Genomic DNA, 18500 nt, shown 5'->3' with positions numbered 1-18500 from the left:
GTCACTTCACCTCTTGGGGCCATCGTTCCACCTTTGGAAACACCCCTGATGACAGCAAAGGTCCTTGCCATTTCTACATTTTTGCACCCACCTTACAGGATTCATTTAAAGGAAAAATAAAAGAGAAGTTAGTATTGGACAGAAAACTGTGGTAATCAAACACCCTGAATTGCCATGGCTGGTTTAGCAATCACTTGGCCTCTTCGGAAACAGCCTCCTAAATATGCACGAAGAGTGTTTATCACTCCTGCTCCTGTAGACCCTGACACTTCCCTGAGAGAATGGGCTTTACCATGTCCCACTTTCTCAAACATCGCTGCATTTGAAATCTTGCAGGTTATTTAAAACTTGTTTTTAGAGGACCTGAGGCATTTTTAAGCTGAGTTACTCAATGCTTTACCCCTCTTTCCTTTTCTTCTTGCCAGGAGAATCCCCAGAGGTCATTTTTAAACATGGTTAGGTACTTAATCGAGGTCTTCGGAGTTTGGGCAGAGCAGAGTTTACTCTGAGGCAAAATACTTAGAAAAGTGGCTGCGTGTGCTCACTGATTCTTGGAGCTAAAAACCACAAATTGATTTTTGCCTCCCACTTCTTCCAGAAGGTGATGGTTGGGTGAGTGGGAACACAGACTTCCTTGGTCCACCTGCACGGCGCCATCAGGTTTCTCACCGTCATCCTGTTGCTTCCAGAGGAATCAAAGGAGCCGGTGTTGATCTCTGCAACAGGGCGACCCCGCTGCCCTGCAGCTCCAACAATCAAGAGACGGGTCTCCCGAAAGCATGGGCTCCGAGCGGTTATTAGAGACGATGGCATCCCTGGAGCGCTGGGACCGCCTGCACTGCCCTCCAGGATAAACGGTTCTCTCCACGGCTTCACACGCTGCGTTGCTCGTTATATTACCACAGGAGCTGCTGGATTGGTTGAGAAGCTGCCACTAACATTTTTGAGGGCATAAGAGATGATTGTGCTGGTTCTAATTCCAGAGCCGATCTTTTCAGCAGATTATGATGGATGACTCGCCACGGTGGTCAGCGCCTCCTGTATATTTTAGGTGGAATGCTTTCCTTTGACACATCCTTTACAGAGACATATGTGTATCCTATTTTAATTAATGGAAGAAATGATTCATTCACAAGTGAAAGATTTAATTAAAGAAAGGGTCAGCATGGGGTAGCCATGAATTGCTAAATACCTCTGATGTTTAGTATGCTCTTCAGCATCACTGCATGCTGTCTGGAGTGGTACATGGCAGTAGAGGCGGGCCCTGGAAAGAAAGAAAATGAAGTTTCATTCATTCATGCATTCAACAAATTTTAATTGAGCCCCTACTGCGTCCGAGGCACTGTGCTAGGCTCCGCAGATAAAACGGTGAACAGTCAGACACGGTTTTTGCCCGTATGGCAGCTGCAGTGCTGTCAGGGAGACGGGAGAAAAATGAGGAACCGACAAATTGAACACTATTATGACAGGTGGTACCACAATTTCTGAAGGAAAAAAATCATTTGTGGGCTTGTCTCCTTGCATTGTTTTGGTGGTGGTTTTTAAAGATCTTAATACCCAACTTTATAATGCTATATTTGTTTAACTTTGGAATATATATCTGAAATGAACCTGACCCAAGTCCACTAGATAAAGTATCTCATTCCTCGAAGCAGTAACTATACATATTGAGTTACCCAATACGCGGTTGTCATAGGAGCTCATTTCTTTGAGTAGAACTTGTGCTTTGGAATCAGACAAACCTGGATTCTAATCCTGGCTTCTCGACTTAATCACTTTCTGGTCTATGGTATCCCTTTGCTTTCCTGAGCTCAGTTTTCTCATTTACAGGGAAAAATAATAATACACAGGCATTGAGTCACGGAGGGAAAAATACGTGAATTGTACCCAGTGCAGAGCATTAATATTAATTAATGAGCATTAATAGTTGTAATTCGTCTCCTTTCATTACTGTTAGTAGTGGAGTATTTCCCCCTCCCTTCTGGAACTTTCTTCATGCTGCTCTTGTTCTGGTTGTTCATGTGATTTTCTTATCTCCTCATCTAATGACAGAGGTGGTAATTTTTAAGGCACTGGACCCAGTCTGATATACGCTTGGTGTTCAGTAACTGTCAAAATGAAAGGATGAAATTCTTTCCATCTCTTTTTGGAACTGGATAGAGAGTAAGCTGACAGTAAACAGAGCCCCTCAAAGCCTACCCATAACACTTGGAATAAAATCGACGTTCCTTATCGTGGCCAACAGGACCTACATGCCCTGACCTCTGCCCACCTTTCCAGGCTCAGCCACCACCCTCCTCCCTCCTGTACTCAGTCTGAGCCACCAGTCTTGCCTGGGATGCCCTCCCTCTAGAGCTGTGCATGGCTCACTCCTTCAGTTCTCTGCCCAAATATCTTCCCTTCCTAGGGGCCTTCCCTGACCACCTTGCCTATTCATGTTCTGTCTCCTTACCCTGCTTCATTTCTTCTCAAAGCATCATCACTGTCAGAAATTGCATAATATTTCCTAGTTTACAAACTTGTTGTCTATCTCCCCACTTACCACCAGACTAGGTTCCTGAGGGCAGGAACCTAGTCTGTTGGTGTCCAGTCCTGAGTCGCCATGCCACTGAGTGAATCACTTTTTTCATTTGAATCAGAGTAACTTTTTTTCACTTTCCTAGGAAAATATACATAGAAAGCCTAGCCAGATAGTTTCTGTAGGATAGTAGCCTCCAAAATAGACAAACTCTTCCCCCACTTTTTGCTTGCAGCATTTAATTTAATTTTCACCACAGAATGGCAGGAAGAGGAAGAATCAATGCTTTTGGTCCTCTGGAAAATGAAGACACAGCCAGCAGGAGGTCTCCCAGAGCCCCAATTTTAATAGGATTCCGACACATTTTACTTTCTCCCTGTGAGTCTGGCCCTTGTAAGTCACTTCCTTTGTGCTTAAAAAGTAGTGCGTTCCTCCTGTTCTTAAAGCCAGCAAACATGGATTTTCTTTAGTTTTCATACGATCTGGCTCCAAACAGCAGGAAACTCGAATGTTTCGTTTGGCGTCTTTCACCGACTGAGAACAGAACTGCAAACAAGAGAGGAGTCTGCGTTTGCCCAGGCGGTCCTCGCCCTGGACCCGTGCGCCCTCCACGACGCTATGATGCTGTCCTGCACGCAGCGACCGGCTCGGCCCGCACAGGGCTGGAGGGAGGGAGGGGACCCGGAGTTGTCCCTCCACGCGGGGGGCCGTGAGCCTGGGTGTGCGTGTTCGGGTGAGGCCTGGTGCGGGCTCCAAGCACTGGCGTCGGTTGGAGCGTTTTGACCGGCAAGTCTCTCCAAAGAGCCAAACAATGCCGGCTGTTCCTGGCAAGGCCGGCCCTGGCTTACTCAGATTCGTGTTTCAGGAGAGGTGCTTTGGGGTAACAGAACTGGCTCCATTTCCACCATGACCACATCAGCCCTGGTTTCCGCTGTGCAAAAACAAAATTCTCAAAAATGTCACCATACCAAATCGTATGCGGCTTTTGTTTTATAAACAACTTTTTTCTTTTCTTCTTCTTCTTTTTTTTTTGAGTCTTTGGAAACTGTAATAAAGAGCAATGCCACATCCAGTTGTTTTCCACGGAGCCAACTCAACTTGGGAGACCTTCTCTCAGCATGACGTCCTGTTCTTCTCTTCTAACAGATATTTCCTAAAGCTCGACTCCACGTGGTCAAGGGCGCAGCCCTGGATCCTCAGCACCTCACCTTGGAACCGTCGGCTTCCTTCTGCTTGGGAAAGAGAGGGTTTCAGAACCACTAACAGCACGGGTGGGAGGCGGCCAGTCAAGGAAGCGTTCTCATGGAGGGTCTCAGCTCTGCTGGGTAAGAAAAAGACCCCCTTGTGAAGGATGCCGCGCATGGGGGACCCACGTACCCCACAGACCAGGAGAGGGCTTCACGGAGGCTTTGCTATCCCCAGATGCCTGGACAATTCCCTGAGACTCATCACTTCCAAACACCTTACTTCTTTCCATATGATTTCATTTCAGACAAGTAAGAGGAACGCTTACAATAGGATGTCACTGATTTTCCAACACAAAGCAGGCGAGGGTGATAATATTAATGGAACAAATATACTCTGGGAGAAAATCTAGTTGACTCTTATTATTTACACACGTTAAAAGTCACAAAATAGAGTTGAGGACCAGAAATCTTTCCCTTATGACTGAGAAACCATGGGCTACCTGCAATAATCCCCTGAGGATGGACCCCATTTACAGTCGACTCCAGGGGCAGAATTCACTACTGAAGGAACGTGTGTGGTACAGTTTCATTCCCAGATTTCATGAAAATAGTTAAGACTCAGACAGCCATTTTCATTTCTGGCTAAGTCACCTACTAGCCGTGCCCAAAGTCCACATCTATAAAGTGGAGATAATAATATACTTATCTAAAAGTTTTGTTATGAAAATGAAATGAGATAACCCACGAAGTCCCTTGGCATAAGGTCTGACATGTGGTCAAGCGCTCAGTAAATGTTACTTGTAAAAATAATTATAATGATAATTTATGACACCATTACTCAATCTAACATTTGTTTCTAATCACTCCTATATATTCCATCCTATTTTCTCTTCCATTTGTCACTGCCTTTTGAATTCAGAATGTCTGGTAGCCTGCGTATGAAGTGATAATATATAAAAATCACTGTTCCTCAACACCAATTTCTCTGAAAAATACTGTATGTCATGCTACAGATTCCTGTAAGCATTTTGTTCATTCAAATAGCAAGATAACACTAACATCAGCTTTCTTTTCTGGCTCTACTCTAAGCCCCTTTTTAGCACCTTCTTTGCTGTTCTCTCTTCAGTTCCTAACATCCAGGGCCGCTCAAAATATGTTTGTTGAGTAGACCAATGTTCTTTATTCCTACAAAAGAAACAGCAACAAAAACACAAACAACAGCAACTGCCTGAGTGGCTTCTGATACTCTCCCATCTAACACTTTGCCAACAAAGACACTACCCTGGTGAGTGTGGGAGTTCTCAGAGAGAGCGGATCCTGGGCGGGGGACCTCATTCCTGCACGTCACCCTTCTTGGTGGTCTGTGTTAAACAGGTCAGTCTTAGGAACAAATGCTATATGACTGCCTAGTGCCTCTACTTAGACGTGGCATTTGACATACTGACATCATTTTAATAGCACCTTTCTTATATCAAGGTCAGAATTATTTTCCCAGCATCACCTTTTTCATCTCTTCTAAGAAAGAGCTGTCATTGTCTCATGTCCCCACTAATTGGATAAGTGATTCTTCCTAACCTTGAAACAACTGAGGAGAAAGTATCCCAGCGACCTCAAAACCGACAGCACCCTCCTTTTCTAACTGGCATGTGTATTCTAGAGCTTTTCGAGTAATGCTTTGAGGTCCTACAGCTTCCTATAAAGGGGTGTGTGTCTGTGAGTTGGTGACAGAAGGGCCCACCTCCTTCATTTCTAGCTTCCACCTGGCCCCGTGGAGAGAGCAACATGCTGGCACATAAAGCCATGCTCTGTGTTCTGATCTCCACTGGGAGTTCTAGCAGCTGAGCAATGGGGTGAGCGGCCACTTTGATGGTGGAATCAGGAGAGGTCGGCTGAGTAGGGGAAAGTCCTCACACCCTCAGTTTGAGAGGACAAAGGATGAGTATTTCCCATGGACCAGATGTGGACAATGCTGAAGAGAGAGCCAAGCTGCAGAGTGGGGTGGGGAGGGGGACGGAGGGCTGGGAGGAAGAAATACACAAGGCCTTACAAACCCTGTCCCCACCAGACTCCCCCTTGCTCACTGTGACGCATTTCATTTGTGGTAGAAACATGATCTGATTTACATATTAAAAAAATTATTCTGGCTACCTTGTGGAGAAATGACAGAGGCAGTAGAGAAAACACAAAGACCAGATGCAGAGCTATTTCACTGGCCCCCAGGAGGCCCAAGGATGCCTTGGGCCAGGGAGACCGAAGTGGAAGTGCTGAGAAGTGACTAAATTCAGAATATATTTTGAATCTGGTGCCCACAGGACTTGATGCTTGTGAGGATAAGAGAAGCGTTTTCTTCAGCTTCAAAGTTTTTGACCTGAGCAATTCTTTGAGTGAATGAATTCATTACTGAGTGAATGAATGAATTGGGAGTCATTAAACCGTTTCCAAGCAATCAGGTCACACTTAATATTTCAAAAACCTTCTTCTGGCAGCTTAGTGAAGGATGGAACGGGGACTGAGGCCAGAAGACAAATTGGAAGTCTCCTGCAATAGTCCAGGGGAAGGACAGTGACGCTCTGAGCTCTGGCAGAAGTTACAGGAAGGAAAGGATAGATTGGAGAAATACTAAATTATTGAAATGTGGTGATATGATAATTGTGAAAGATGAGAAACATAACGGCTTCCAGATGCCTGGGTGAGTGGGAGTTCCACTCAAATGATGAAGAACGTGAAAGAAAAAGATGTAAAGGAAAAAAAAAAGAGGATAGATATTGTGATGGTTAATTTTATGTGTCAACTTGATTGGGCTAAATGATGCCCAGAGAGCTGGTTAAACACTATTTCTGGGTGTGTCTGAAGGTGTTTCGGGAGAGATTAGCATTTGAATCCATAGGCTGGGAAAAGGAAGGAAGGAAGGAAGGAAGGAAGGAAGGATGGAAGGAAGGAAGGAAGGAAGAAAAAGGATGAGCATCATCCAAGCTGCTGAAGGCCTGAATAGAACACAAAAGTGGAGAAATGGTGAATTTTCTCTCTGCTTGAGCTGGGACATCCGTCTTCTCCTGTCCTTGGACATCAATGCTCCTCGTTCTCAGGCCTTTGGACTCAGACTGGGGCTTAACACCTTTGGCTCCCCTGGTTCTCAGGCCTTCGGGTTTGGACTGGAACTACACCGCTGGCTTTCCTGAGCCTCCGGCTGGCAGGCAGCAGATCATGGGCCTTCTTACCCTCCATCATCTCGTGAGCCAATCCCTCATAATAAATCTCTTTCTATATTTTTATGTATATTCCACTCATTCAGTTTTTCTACCAGCTGTGACTATTACAGACCCTGAATTCATTGTTGAGTGTTATGGTGGACACGAAGGTATGCCATCCAGGTCTTGCTTCCAGGTAGGACAATTCACTCCACGGGCTGGAAGGACTATCAGCAGACAGCCTCCAGATGTCATCACCTTCAGAGCTGCCTCAGCTGCAGAGAGCCACTTTGCCCAAGGTCATGCCCTTCCTAAGGCACCCTCATCCAATGTATGATGTCATGGGATATAAAGGCCCAGCTACTCTGTCCCATGGTGGGATAACGCTAACAGATCAGATACTCTCTGGAGCTCCCTGTGGAGCTGGCTGAGGCTGTGTCAGGCCTGTAGTCACAGCTGAAATTCTCTCTCTGCCCAGTCCTGCTTCCTCCCCTGCCTGCCATAGCTGTTGATCCCTGATAAACATCCTGCACGTCAGTCTCCATCTCAGTGTCTTCTTCCAGAGAATGCCACCTGTGACACTGACACCAGAAGTGGCTTAAAAGTGCAGGTGATAGTCAGGGTTTGGGAGCTGAATCACTTAGTCTTCATATTTTTTGTATTTTAATTTTTACCACGAAAGTATTTAAACAGAAAAAAAACGCAATCATTTCAAAAAAAAAAAAAAGGAAAGAAAGGCATTTAATTTCCTCCAATTTTTCTTTCAAAAATTCAGTAAGTCTTTAGGTGCCAATACGTGCCAGGCATTTTGTCACAGTGCCATTTGGAGGTCAGACCACCTGGATCAGAGCTGAGTATCTCTCTAGGTCAGGGAGTGGTAGGAGATGGGGCTGGAAGGATAGGCTGGACTGGGTTGTTGATGAGAGAGCTTAGACTCCATCTCACAAGCTTTGAAGTGTCTGAGGCAATCATTATGAAGAAAACCCATGAATGCAGAGACTGCCTGTTGAAAAAAAAAGGTAACTCCATTCTTGTCTTTACCCTGTTTGTGGGGAAAATGATTAAGCACCATTCTGTTTTGTGTACACTCTAGGCTGCTCCCCCTAAATTATGATGACTAAATCCACACAGCATAAGTATTGAAATTCTTTCTTCTCTGTGTAAGGTCCCAGATACAGGAGCAAGCTCTATAAAAGCTGTAACAGAAATAGCAAAAGTTACAGGAAGCAAATACAGCAGCCGCCCTACCCACAGGGGATACATTCCAAGACCCCAAGTGGAAGCCTGAACCGCAGATAACACCGAACCCTACATATACTATGTTCTTGCTATGCATACGTACCTAGGAAAAATTCAATTTATAAATTAGGCACAGTAAGAGATTAACAACAACAATAATAAAATAGAACAATTATAATTATATACTGTGATAAAAGTTACATAAATGTGTTCTTTCTCTCTCAATTACCTTATTACACTATACTCACTCTTCTTCCTCTTGGGATGATGTGAGATGATGAAACACCTGCGTGGTGGGGTGAAGCGAGGTGAGTGATGTAGGCACTGTGATGTGGCATTAGGCTATTATCGACTTTCTAACAGCACGTCAGAAGCAGGAGCATTTGCTTTGGGTGGTCCTGGATCACCAAGCTAGGATGACGCCAATGCATGGATGTCAGGAGCAGACGATGTCAGTGGTTGGGGATCTCAGGAGGGACAGAGCGGGAGGGCTCAAGATTGCATCCCGGTGCTCAGAACAACGCAGCAATCTAACACTTATGAATTGTTTATTTATGGAACTTTCTTTTTAATATTTTTGGACGGTTAACACGGGTAACTGAAACTGCAGAAAGTAAAACTGTGGTTAAGGGGAGATTACTGTATGGTTAACAATAGAGATGAACTTCTACTGGGGGGAGGCATAAAGGATCATGAAAGGTCACCCTGTCCCTGTCTTCACTGCAGACAAGAATGTTCTCTGCACTATCTCTTGATACTAATATATGAATCCTGGAAAGGGAAGGTTTCCCTTTTCCTTTTGGATTGAATGTTATAATGATAGAGGCTTTGGACTACCTTTAGGCATCTTTCACATCTCATGAAGAGAGCATGTCCATGGAGTTAAGCTACCCCCAGAGAGGGGTGCACAGTTGGAATATGGAACTAGAGCCCAAATAACATACTTCAGCCCTTGAATCTCATGTATGAGAAACAAGTGGCTTCTGCATTTCCCAGTCATTTAAGCCAATAAATTCCCTTTTGTGCTTAAGGCATTTGAAATATATTCTGATACCTGCAACCAAGAATCCTGACTAATACATCTTTAGAATTTATGTCCCCTCTGAATCACTGTAACGGGCACATAGGACCCAATAAAAACACATTACATGGATGCACAAATAATTTAGCAAAGGTTTAGGAGTTACTTCTGTGTAAAGTGAATTCCTTCTGCCCCCAAAACTGCTTCGTGTCTAATGCCCATCAACTGCACCCTCATTTCCTGCGTCTTGCTGTAGAGGCCACACCACCTGTGTCTACATGCAGTTCCTCCTTCAACAATATTTGCCCAGTTGGCAAGTGCCTAAAATGTCTATTAAGCCGTAAGCACTTGGAAAGACTCCAGTTTGTATTCTTGTTTTCTAGTTTAACGTGTTAAATGAACTTCAAGTTAGGAAAGCTCTTATCAGAAAAGCCATCATGCCTGGTCCAATTCACTGGACAAAAAGATTTAGGAGCGCTTCATCTGACATTGGACTCTGTAAAAGGAGCCTTGACTTAAGTGTGCTTGAGCCTTGTGACTGTGGGTCAACGAGTCTGAGCAGTGATTTTCCTTCTTGCAGGAATCGATTGAGTAAATCCTCTGCTGTGAGCTCCTGAGGACGCTACCTTGAATGGAAGGAAGCAGAGCTTCTAAACCATTAGTAGATAAATCCCCTTCCTTGGTTTTTAGAGAACAAAAGGCAGCGTTGTTCTTAATGAGCAAATTTTATTTGATTTTGAAACATTTTCTCCATATAAGGTAAATGTCCTATTCAAAGTTCTCTCTCCCTTTCTAAATGCAACAAATCTAATCCTCTTTCAACACACACGTGAAAGTCATAGCATTTTATATGTTAAAAACAATTCAAGGTTCTTTGCATCAGAAACAGTCCGGCTTGTATCCACTTAACTCATATAAATATTTAGCAAGGTCAGCAAGGATGTTTCTGAAGTTTTCCCTTTCAATTATTTCTTAAGGTCAATAATCTAAAATCCCCCAAAGCGTGATGTATTTTTACAACAAAAGATAAATACACAAAGAAAAATAAAAGCAAAAATTAGAGCTGCCTTATGCTTTTGAGTGGTTAGGAAAATGTGCATCTGATGGTTTCTGTCTGTAACGTAACTGCAATGAAAGAGCCTAAGCCGAGCATGACCCATCCCCCAGCAGAGAATCAGAGAATATCGTGGTGTGGGCTCTGTCATGTGGTCCAAGACGGAGTTCTTGTGTTTACAGAGAAGAGCTGGGAATTGCAGCGACTTGGAGTCAGGTGAAGAGGGTTAGATTGCTCTGCATTGATGTCGAGAAGAAACTGAGAAAGCTTTTTTGTTCCTGCGAGGAAGAGGGCACAGGAGAGTGAAGGGGATAATGGCCAAGCAGGTGAAGAAAAACTTTCAAGAACACATCTGTCTAAGTTTTCTTTTAATCTATCTGTATCACTCTCTCTCCCATTTGTCTTAGAAAGCCTGAGTTCGTCACATATACAGAGGCCTTTGGTGATTTAAATGTGTGTGTGTGTGTGTGTGTGAGTGTATGAACACACATACATTTGTGTATATATATTATGTATACCCACATATGTATACATATTAGATATATACATATATATATGTATGTATATATATATATGCCTGTGTGTGAAAAAGAAGATATGTTTGAATTCTTTTGGGGTCAGTACCAAACTGAAGGAGAGAAATGACCAGTCACAAAAAGGCACAATGGAAAATAAGAACTCAGTAGAAATATGAGACTGGACACAAAGATGACTATAAGAAATTAAAGTCCCTGAGAATTTGCACAAGTGCTGGGGCAGGCATTAGACTTTCCCATGAGGTGTGGAATGTGGTTCCGGTTAATCTTAGGAGATGTTACGAGGTAAGGAAGCCCCAGATAACACTCGGATTACATAAGCATCCACATGGTATGATTTCCCCCAAACCCTAAGATCTAAGCACTCCATTCATTAACTGGGGATGGGTCGTGTTGATGACACAAAAAGCAGGTCTTTGCTATTTAGTCTATAAATAATACAAGTAATAGGAATTTATAGAAATAACAAGATAATTGAAGATAAGGCCAGAAAACAGAGAGGCATTGAAGTGTGGACTAGTAGCCTTTCAAGTCATGGTAGAAATAGGAAGAAAAAGGTCCATAAGGACAACAGTGAAGGGTAATAAATAAGGCTTGGGCAGAGAAGGTCCAGATTGAAAAAATCTGCATATTCTGTATAGGAATAAAAATGGATTAATACTATATACCATTTCACTCTGCATGTAGACACATCATTTGTAAATAGAGCTAGAAACTGTAATTATAGAAAACATCTCACATGGTCTTTAATATTTAATTAGTCTCCTCACTGGAAATCAACCACGTAGAAAAGAAACGCTGTCTCAATAGGTTAATATTAATTACTTAACAACCCTGACATCGATATTTATGGAATACTTAAGAAACAAGCATTCATGAAGTGGAAGCACGTTCATCCGTCTACTGGGAGCCTTGCAGCATTTTTCAAAGTGTCAAATTCACTTTGCGCTCTGCCTCTTTATGTTGTGAAAATCTGAAATTACTGTTGATTTGAAGGCTCTTCAAAAGGCTCTTTTTTTATCCCTAGCTGACAAAAAAAAAAAATCGAAACAGATTAATCTGCTATTCTTCAAGTATGTCATTTCTCAATCTTGCAAAGAAAGAGGATAACTATATGAGGAAAGGAAACCTCATGGAGCAGAAGACACTGGAGAAGTAGCAACATCGGTATATGACAGTCAAATGACACAAAAGTAAAGACTATTTAAAGCAGCATCCAGCCTTAAGAAGAAATGGAGGAGGAAAGCAAGTAGCTGATGGATGTGAAGAATGCTAGGGGTGGCTACAGCTCAGGGGTAGAGCGCATGCTTAGTTAGTATGCATGAAGTTCTGGGTCCAATCCCCACTACCTTCATTACATAGATAAATAAATGAACCTAATTACCACCCCCCCAATTTTTTTTTAATTTAAATAAACAAGGTCCTACTGTATAGCACAGGGAACTATATTCAATATCTTGTAACAGCCTATTAGGAAAAAGAATATGAAAAGAATATATATGTGTATGTATAACTGAATCACTATACTGTATACCAGAAATTAATACCACATTGTAAACTGACTATACTTTAATAAAAAAAGAAAGAAGAAAAGAAAAGATGCCTCACCGAGTCAGAAGCATGAAAGGGTGGTGCTTAAGACTGCATCTCCTGTGCCTCGTAATCACTCATTTGTTTATCCATCCTCTCAGCCGTGTGGAGCGAATCCTCACTCTGCCCTCCCTTGGCCTGGGTGCTGGGGTGCAATGGTAAACAAAGCCTCGTCTCCATCCTTAGGAGCTCAGAGTCCAGCTGGGGAGACATAACAAGCAAGACGTCATTGCAGTTTTCTATGCTAAGTGCACCAGAGGGAAATACTGGTGAGAAAAGGAATTCTAGGTAAGTGATCACTTCGTATGTAAATGTATGTTGAATATTGGATAAATACACATTTCAAAATATTTTTCTCCCTTAGTACCTGGAAAGTCTTTGAGTAATCGTGTTGTGAGAGCTTGTGGGCAAAGGTGCAAGGTGCCCTAGACCCCCACACCGGTTCCAGTTCTGGCTCTGCCCCTTACTAGACCTGGGACCCCTGGCAAGTTCTGTGCAGCCTCGGAGCCTCGTGGCCTCCTTAGAGTCAGAGCATCTGTCCTGATGATCTATACGCTGACTACTTGCTGAGTTTGACATCTAAGAAGCTTCATTTAAAATGCAAATGTCATCCTCAAAGAGCAATGCATGAAGCCAATGGGACTTTACTGTGCATTAGTTAATTAAATGTGTTAGCCAGTCACCTTGCCGAGCCCTGGGAGAAAGGGGCACAGGGAGGATTCATCTCAGAAATGGGAGAAAGGGCCCTGGATTTGGGTGGGTAAGAGAATGGGAGATCTTGGCACACAGAGGCAGTGAAAGGCACTCGTGCTGTGGGGGATGTGTGGGAGAGGAAGGAGAATCACAGACAACATTTTAAGCACATTACAGGAAAGTTCTTTTCAACTTTGTTTTCAGAATAAAGCTTTGGAACATGCATATGTGATCAGACTGCAGTAGCTCCAGGCTATCTACATAGAAAGGGCTCGGGGCAACTGCTGGTGGAAAAATGGTGCTCAGGGACCTGTCTTCAGGACACGCTGGCACTACGTTTGCACAACCACTCTTAAGTGGATGGTAGGTTCATTTAGGATAACGGATGTATAGGGGGAATGAGGGTGAGATTCTATGGGACAGTTTAGGACCTACCCAAGGGATCCCTTGATCAAAGAAGAGGAAGAGGGAAACTGGAAATCCTCCTGCTTCCCCTCGGAAAGTTCCCTCCAATCACCTCTCTCCTCAAGTGGGCTCCTCAGCCTTCACGCCTCTGCTCCAACTGGGAAGACACGGTCACATCAACCGGAGAGAACGGACTTGCTCTGCTCTCCTTACATATCAGAGCCCCTGGCCTGCTGTTTTAGCCCAGCGGCCCTAGCAAAAGACACATATGAAGGCAGGCTGCATTCCGCCCTAATCACGTACTTTTGGTCTTCTCGCATAACCTAGTTCAAACTATCTGCTCTTATCAATTCACTCCCAAGGGTAGACATTTTTACAGTGGATACAACCTCATTCTTGTATCATTTTCCCCACCTAAAGCTAACTTACTTTTCAGGGGCTTACAAAAGACCACACCCACCATGGCTGGAGTGGAGAGGTGGGGCCCAACTGGCCAGCAGTGTGGAGGGCTGTGTGTATGAGCCAGCCCTGAACAGAGCAGCGGCCAGGCCTGACTGATCATTGATCCAGTGGCAGACAGCCACATACATTTACGAGAGTGAAAAAAGAGTGGTTGTGGAGCAGTGTTTATATTTTGACACAATACAGGTTGGAATTGATCTGTCCTAAGTAAATATCTTAGAACAAACGTACTTCCAAAGGTATTCAAAAGATGAGATGCCCCAAAATAAGTTCTTTGTTTTAAAAACCTGAAGCTGCGTGCACATCTCGTCCTCTGTTTTACACAAAGTGCTTGTCTGACTGAAGTAGGCACGTGTTCACCTGTGATCAAGCTCCCTGATTCTCTCACATCTGGCAGGGTCCTCACGTGTGTTAGATCTTTGTGTGTCCAAGGTCCTGGCAGGACTCTGTAAAAGCTGCTTATCTTGCTTCTCTTGCTTCTCTGTTTAGGACCAACCCTGATGCCTGTAAACTTGATTCCTACCTTCCCATCTCCTCCAGTCTTTATTTGATCAATTGCCCCTACTGTCCTATTCTAAATCCTCAGCCAGCCTCTTCTCTACTCTTTCCTCCCCCTCACCATTACAATGCTAACGTCTCTTACTTCTAAACAGAAACTTTTTCCTCTGAATTCTCCCACAACTACCATCGCATTGCTAAGCTCTTCATGGACAAATTCTTTAAAAGAGTATACTATTTTTGCTGTTTATATTGCCTCCTTTCCATTAACACTTCACCTCACTACACTTTATCTCCCATTTTGCATAAAAAACCAACATTAAAAAATTAGTTCTTTGACATACTGAATGGTATCCCTTCTCACCTCCTTGGAGAGCCTAGAAAGTTTAAAAACGACATCTCCTGGACTCTCTTGCAGCTAGGGTTCTGTATGCAAGTTATGTTCTGCCAATTAATACATTCACAGGCATTTTGGAAGACAAACATGGAACAGAGGCAATCTTCCTGTCGTTATTTCTGCTCACAAGCAAGCTTGTGGAATGAAAACTTGAGTGTCAGTGCAGGAGCCAGTGAGTCTTCAGTGTCTGGTTGTCACCTTTATGTTTGGAAGGTGACAGAGGAAGTGGCTTCCTAACCCCAGCTCCCTGAATCTCTGAATAGCATCTACGGCGATGAGCGCTGACCTTCCCAGTGCCCGTGGTGGTCTCCTGATTTGTGCTGCTCTAGCACCTCCAGCCATTAAAAAAATTTTTTTTAATTGAAGTACAGTCAGTTACAACGTGTCCATTTCTGGTGGACAGCACAATGTCTCAGTTGTGCATATACATACATATATTCATTTTCATATTCTTTCTCATTAAAGGTTATTACAAGATATTGAATATAGTTCCCTGTGTTATACAGAAGAAACTTTTTTAAAAATGTATTTTCATTTATAGTGGCTAACATTTGCAAAACTCAAACTCCCAAATTTATTTAAAGCACCCAATTTCCTATATAAAATCTTTTTTTTTGGTTTGTTGGTTTAAAATACCTAGGGTGTCTTCTATCTCCTATACTTTGCCCTAATGTAGTTGGTGAAACTGGAAGTGGTTACAGACAGCAGACTCCCAACAACAAGAATTTAGGAGTCGTTATCTTGATTTCGTTGGATTTGAAGATAGAGGTGATTAGATTCCCACTGAAAAATGGGAACTGACGGTCCATGACAGTTGCAAAGTTACTTAAATTCTCACATTTTTGGAGGACTTGTATTAAGTACATGTTGCAGGCAAGTCTTTCGGTGGATTAGTGTGGTAGAAATGAGGCGGGTAAGAACAATGGACACTTCAGAAGCCCTGGAGAGCTTAAAGAAAGGCATATATGTCAGGCCTTACATTTCTCTGAATTCTACAATCTAGGCAAAATGAGAGGATCAGAGAGTTACTGTAACTGCCATCAAACAGCACCTAATCTCTTACAGTCAGTGGGCTGACATGTCCAAACAGTATGCCAAGGCTGGCCACGGGAGGTTTGAAATGAAATTCAATCCACAGCCTCACCAGGTCTTTTATGGCCAAGATAGTCTTTGACTTAAAAAGAGCAGAACCCTGAAAACTGAGGCGAGAACATTTGAGTCGATTCAGATGAGGATGAGTCCCTGGAGTGCCCCAGGATCCACTGAGCCTCACTTGCCAGGAGGCGCAGTCTTTCCTCCCCATCTGATGACGCTGGTTCCGCCTTGTGTGGAGATCCTGCACCGACCATCCCTGAGCATCTACTTCAGAAGGACGCCACTTAACTTCATGTTCCACCATAGCAATTTCCATTGCCTCTTGACCTACAAAACGCAGTCAGATGCCATCATGGCTCAGGGAGACAAAAAGAGAGTTTACCTATTTAAATAGTTATAATTCCCTGCTTTTTTTATGTCTGTAAAAACCTGGGAAATACGTGTGATGATGGATTCAGATGGGGGAAGGGCTAGATCAAAGAGAAGTAATCGTTAATATGGGTGCATTTACTAGAGACCTTTAATTCAGTTACCTGATTCTGGAGAATGTATCTGTTTGCTCAGCTGATTGAATGAAATCTGATTTCCACAAAGGCCTACTTCAAGTGAGACTGAAATGTCAAAATTTCTTGATATAATGTAGAAGAGGGGAAAAACAGAGACTTAGGGAGATAATGTTGAAATGGGACTATTATTTATGACCTGTTCATTTACCATCTAACTATATGTGCCAAGAGGGTCCAAAGAATGCTCCTTTAGCTAAGATATGGAGAAGTACATCTGGTTGAAGCACCAATATCCTTTAAAAATCCTGTAAACATACTATAGAAGCTGCCCTATGTAGGAGATGCTGCTGTTGAAATAAGCTTTCTGAATTCAGTGGTGATGATATGATGCAGTGGTGATGAGTTCAGTGGAGTGGCAGAGATCAAGTGGTAATACTAACTGGCTGCTATACAAGCAGTAGGAATATTGTTGTAATCAGAATAGTTTGACCCTAAAGGGTGAGATTATTTATTGTGGAATTCCTAGGATGAGAGCAAATGCGCAGCCAAAAAGTCAAGAAAAGTAGTCCGAAAAATCAGATCCTTGATTTGAGTTGCCTCAATGGAAAAATCAGATTCCCCCATCTAATCCTCAGAAATGTATCCAGTTCACAGTTTGGCCCATCGAATAAAAAAGCCAGGTATCCATGAGGAAGGACCTTGTGGAGGTGTCCCAAGTATGAATTTGTAAATTTCCTATTTGTCTCCATAAAAAAAAACCAAAGCCAATTGCCAGAGTAACTGTGCATCAGGAAAAAGGAAATATCTAGAGTTTGGGGGTAGTACTGGCCACTGGCTCTTAGCTAGCATCAATCCTTAAGGACACAAAACTCATCTGTGATCCACTACTAAAAGTAAGAACTTAGGAGGGTCAAGTGATGTATGTAGTTTTGGACACAATCCATCTTGCAATGGGCCAAGAAAGTCCACGAACCTATTCTGTAGTTATTTTCTCATTCCAGCAGACAAAGTTATAGTAACATTTTGGCAAATGGTAGATTCTTCACACGCATTCATTCGGTGGGCACACCCTCAAGCAGTACATACGATTACCCCTTCACCTGGAAGGAAACAAAAGGAGTACAGATCTCTAGAAATGTGTTGGTAGTGCTGAGTTGTTTAGCTAGATGGTCATAAACTTGGGACGAACAAGATTGGAAGGTTGGTAACAAGGATGAATGGGAGGGAGTGGCAATGCTGGACTTCACAGAATGGCCCGAGTGTGAGAATATTGGGGGATGCTTGTCAGAGGGCACCCACTGCAGAGGAGGCTCTCTGTAACAGTAGGAAAAGATGTTCTGAGCTGTATCAGTCAGCATCTTTTCTAGTAGCGCCAGAGCTCGCGCAGTGTGTCCACGAATAAAGTGAGTGGCCCTGGTGACGGAGATGCTTGTTATTTATGGGCTCAGTAACAGAGAAAGATTTCTCACCATGTTGGATCTGGATGGCACTGCTTCAGAGTGCTCACTCTTCCAACAGTAGAGATCCAAGCTTAGCCCCTTATCTGATACCGTCCTCTGGAAAGATCAGATAATCACCTGGTGGCAGATTAATTGGACATTGCAGTGGAGGGGGCAACAATTCATCTTTGCTGAAATAGAAATTTGTTCTAGGTATGTTTTTACCTTTCTTGCCTGCAGGGACGTATCATCACCTTACTCTACCTTAATTAGATGATGACTTACAAGGGAGAGATGAGAAATGGGGCTATTCTGTACAAAGCACCATTAGAAAACCCCAAAGCTACTCCAAGCCTGGTTCTGTCTGCCTTGTGCTACCACGCTCCCTGTGATCCCCCTGCTGCAGCGCCGCTCATGCTTCATTCCAACAAAATCTCAGGAGAGCTGGGCAGTGTCTGTGTCGCTCCCCGTCAAACTTCTAGCACCCAGCACTGTGCCTGGTTCATAGTAGAGCCCAGCAGATGGGTGTGAAATGTTTGCTGACTGTCTTCTACATATTAATATTTATCAAAATGCGTTAAAAGTACTTTGGTCGAAGAAGGTACTTAAACATTTGTTAAGTGAAAAAAAATGCTGCTCAACTAATTCAGAGGTCAGCAAACTCCAGCCTGT

The 18500-nt window shown here is 43.3% G+C and overlaps 1 long non-coding RNA gene across 1 annotated transcript; it reads right to left on the bottom strand.

The window, feature by feature from the left end:
• Positions 1 to 694: 694 nt before the first annotated feature.
• Positions 695 to 17451, bottom strand: LOC140700894 (uncharacterized). Its single transcript, XR_012079633.1, has 3 exons — positions 17363 to 17451; positions 12352 to 12534; positions 695 to 1264 (listed from the first exon to the last, which is right to left on the bottom strand). It is a non-coding gene; the product is annotated as an uncharacterized lncRNA (long non-coding RNA).
• Positions 17452 to 18500: the final 1049 nt, after the last annotated feature.

This window comes from Vicugna pacos, chromosome 13, assembly GCF_048564905.1.
Source record: "Vicugna pacos chromosome 13, VicPac4, whole genome shotgun sequence".
Lineage (NCBI taxonomy): Eukaryota > Metazoa > Chordata > Mammalia > Artiodactyla > Camelidae > Vicugna > Vicugna pacos.
This window is presented reverse-complemented; position numbering and strand designations above follow the sequence as displayed.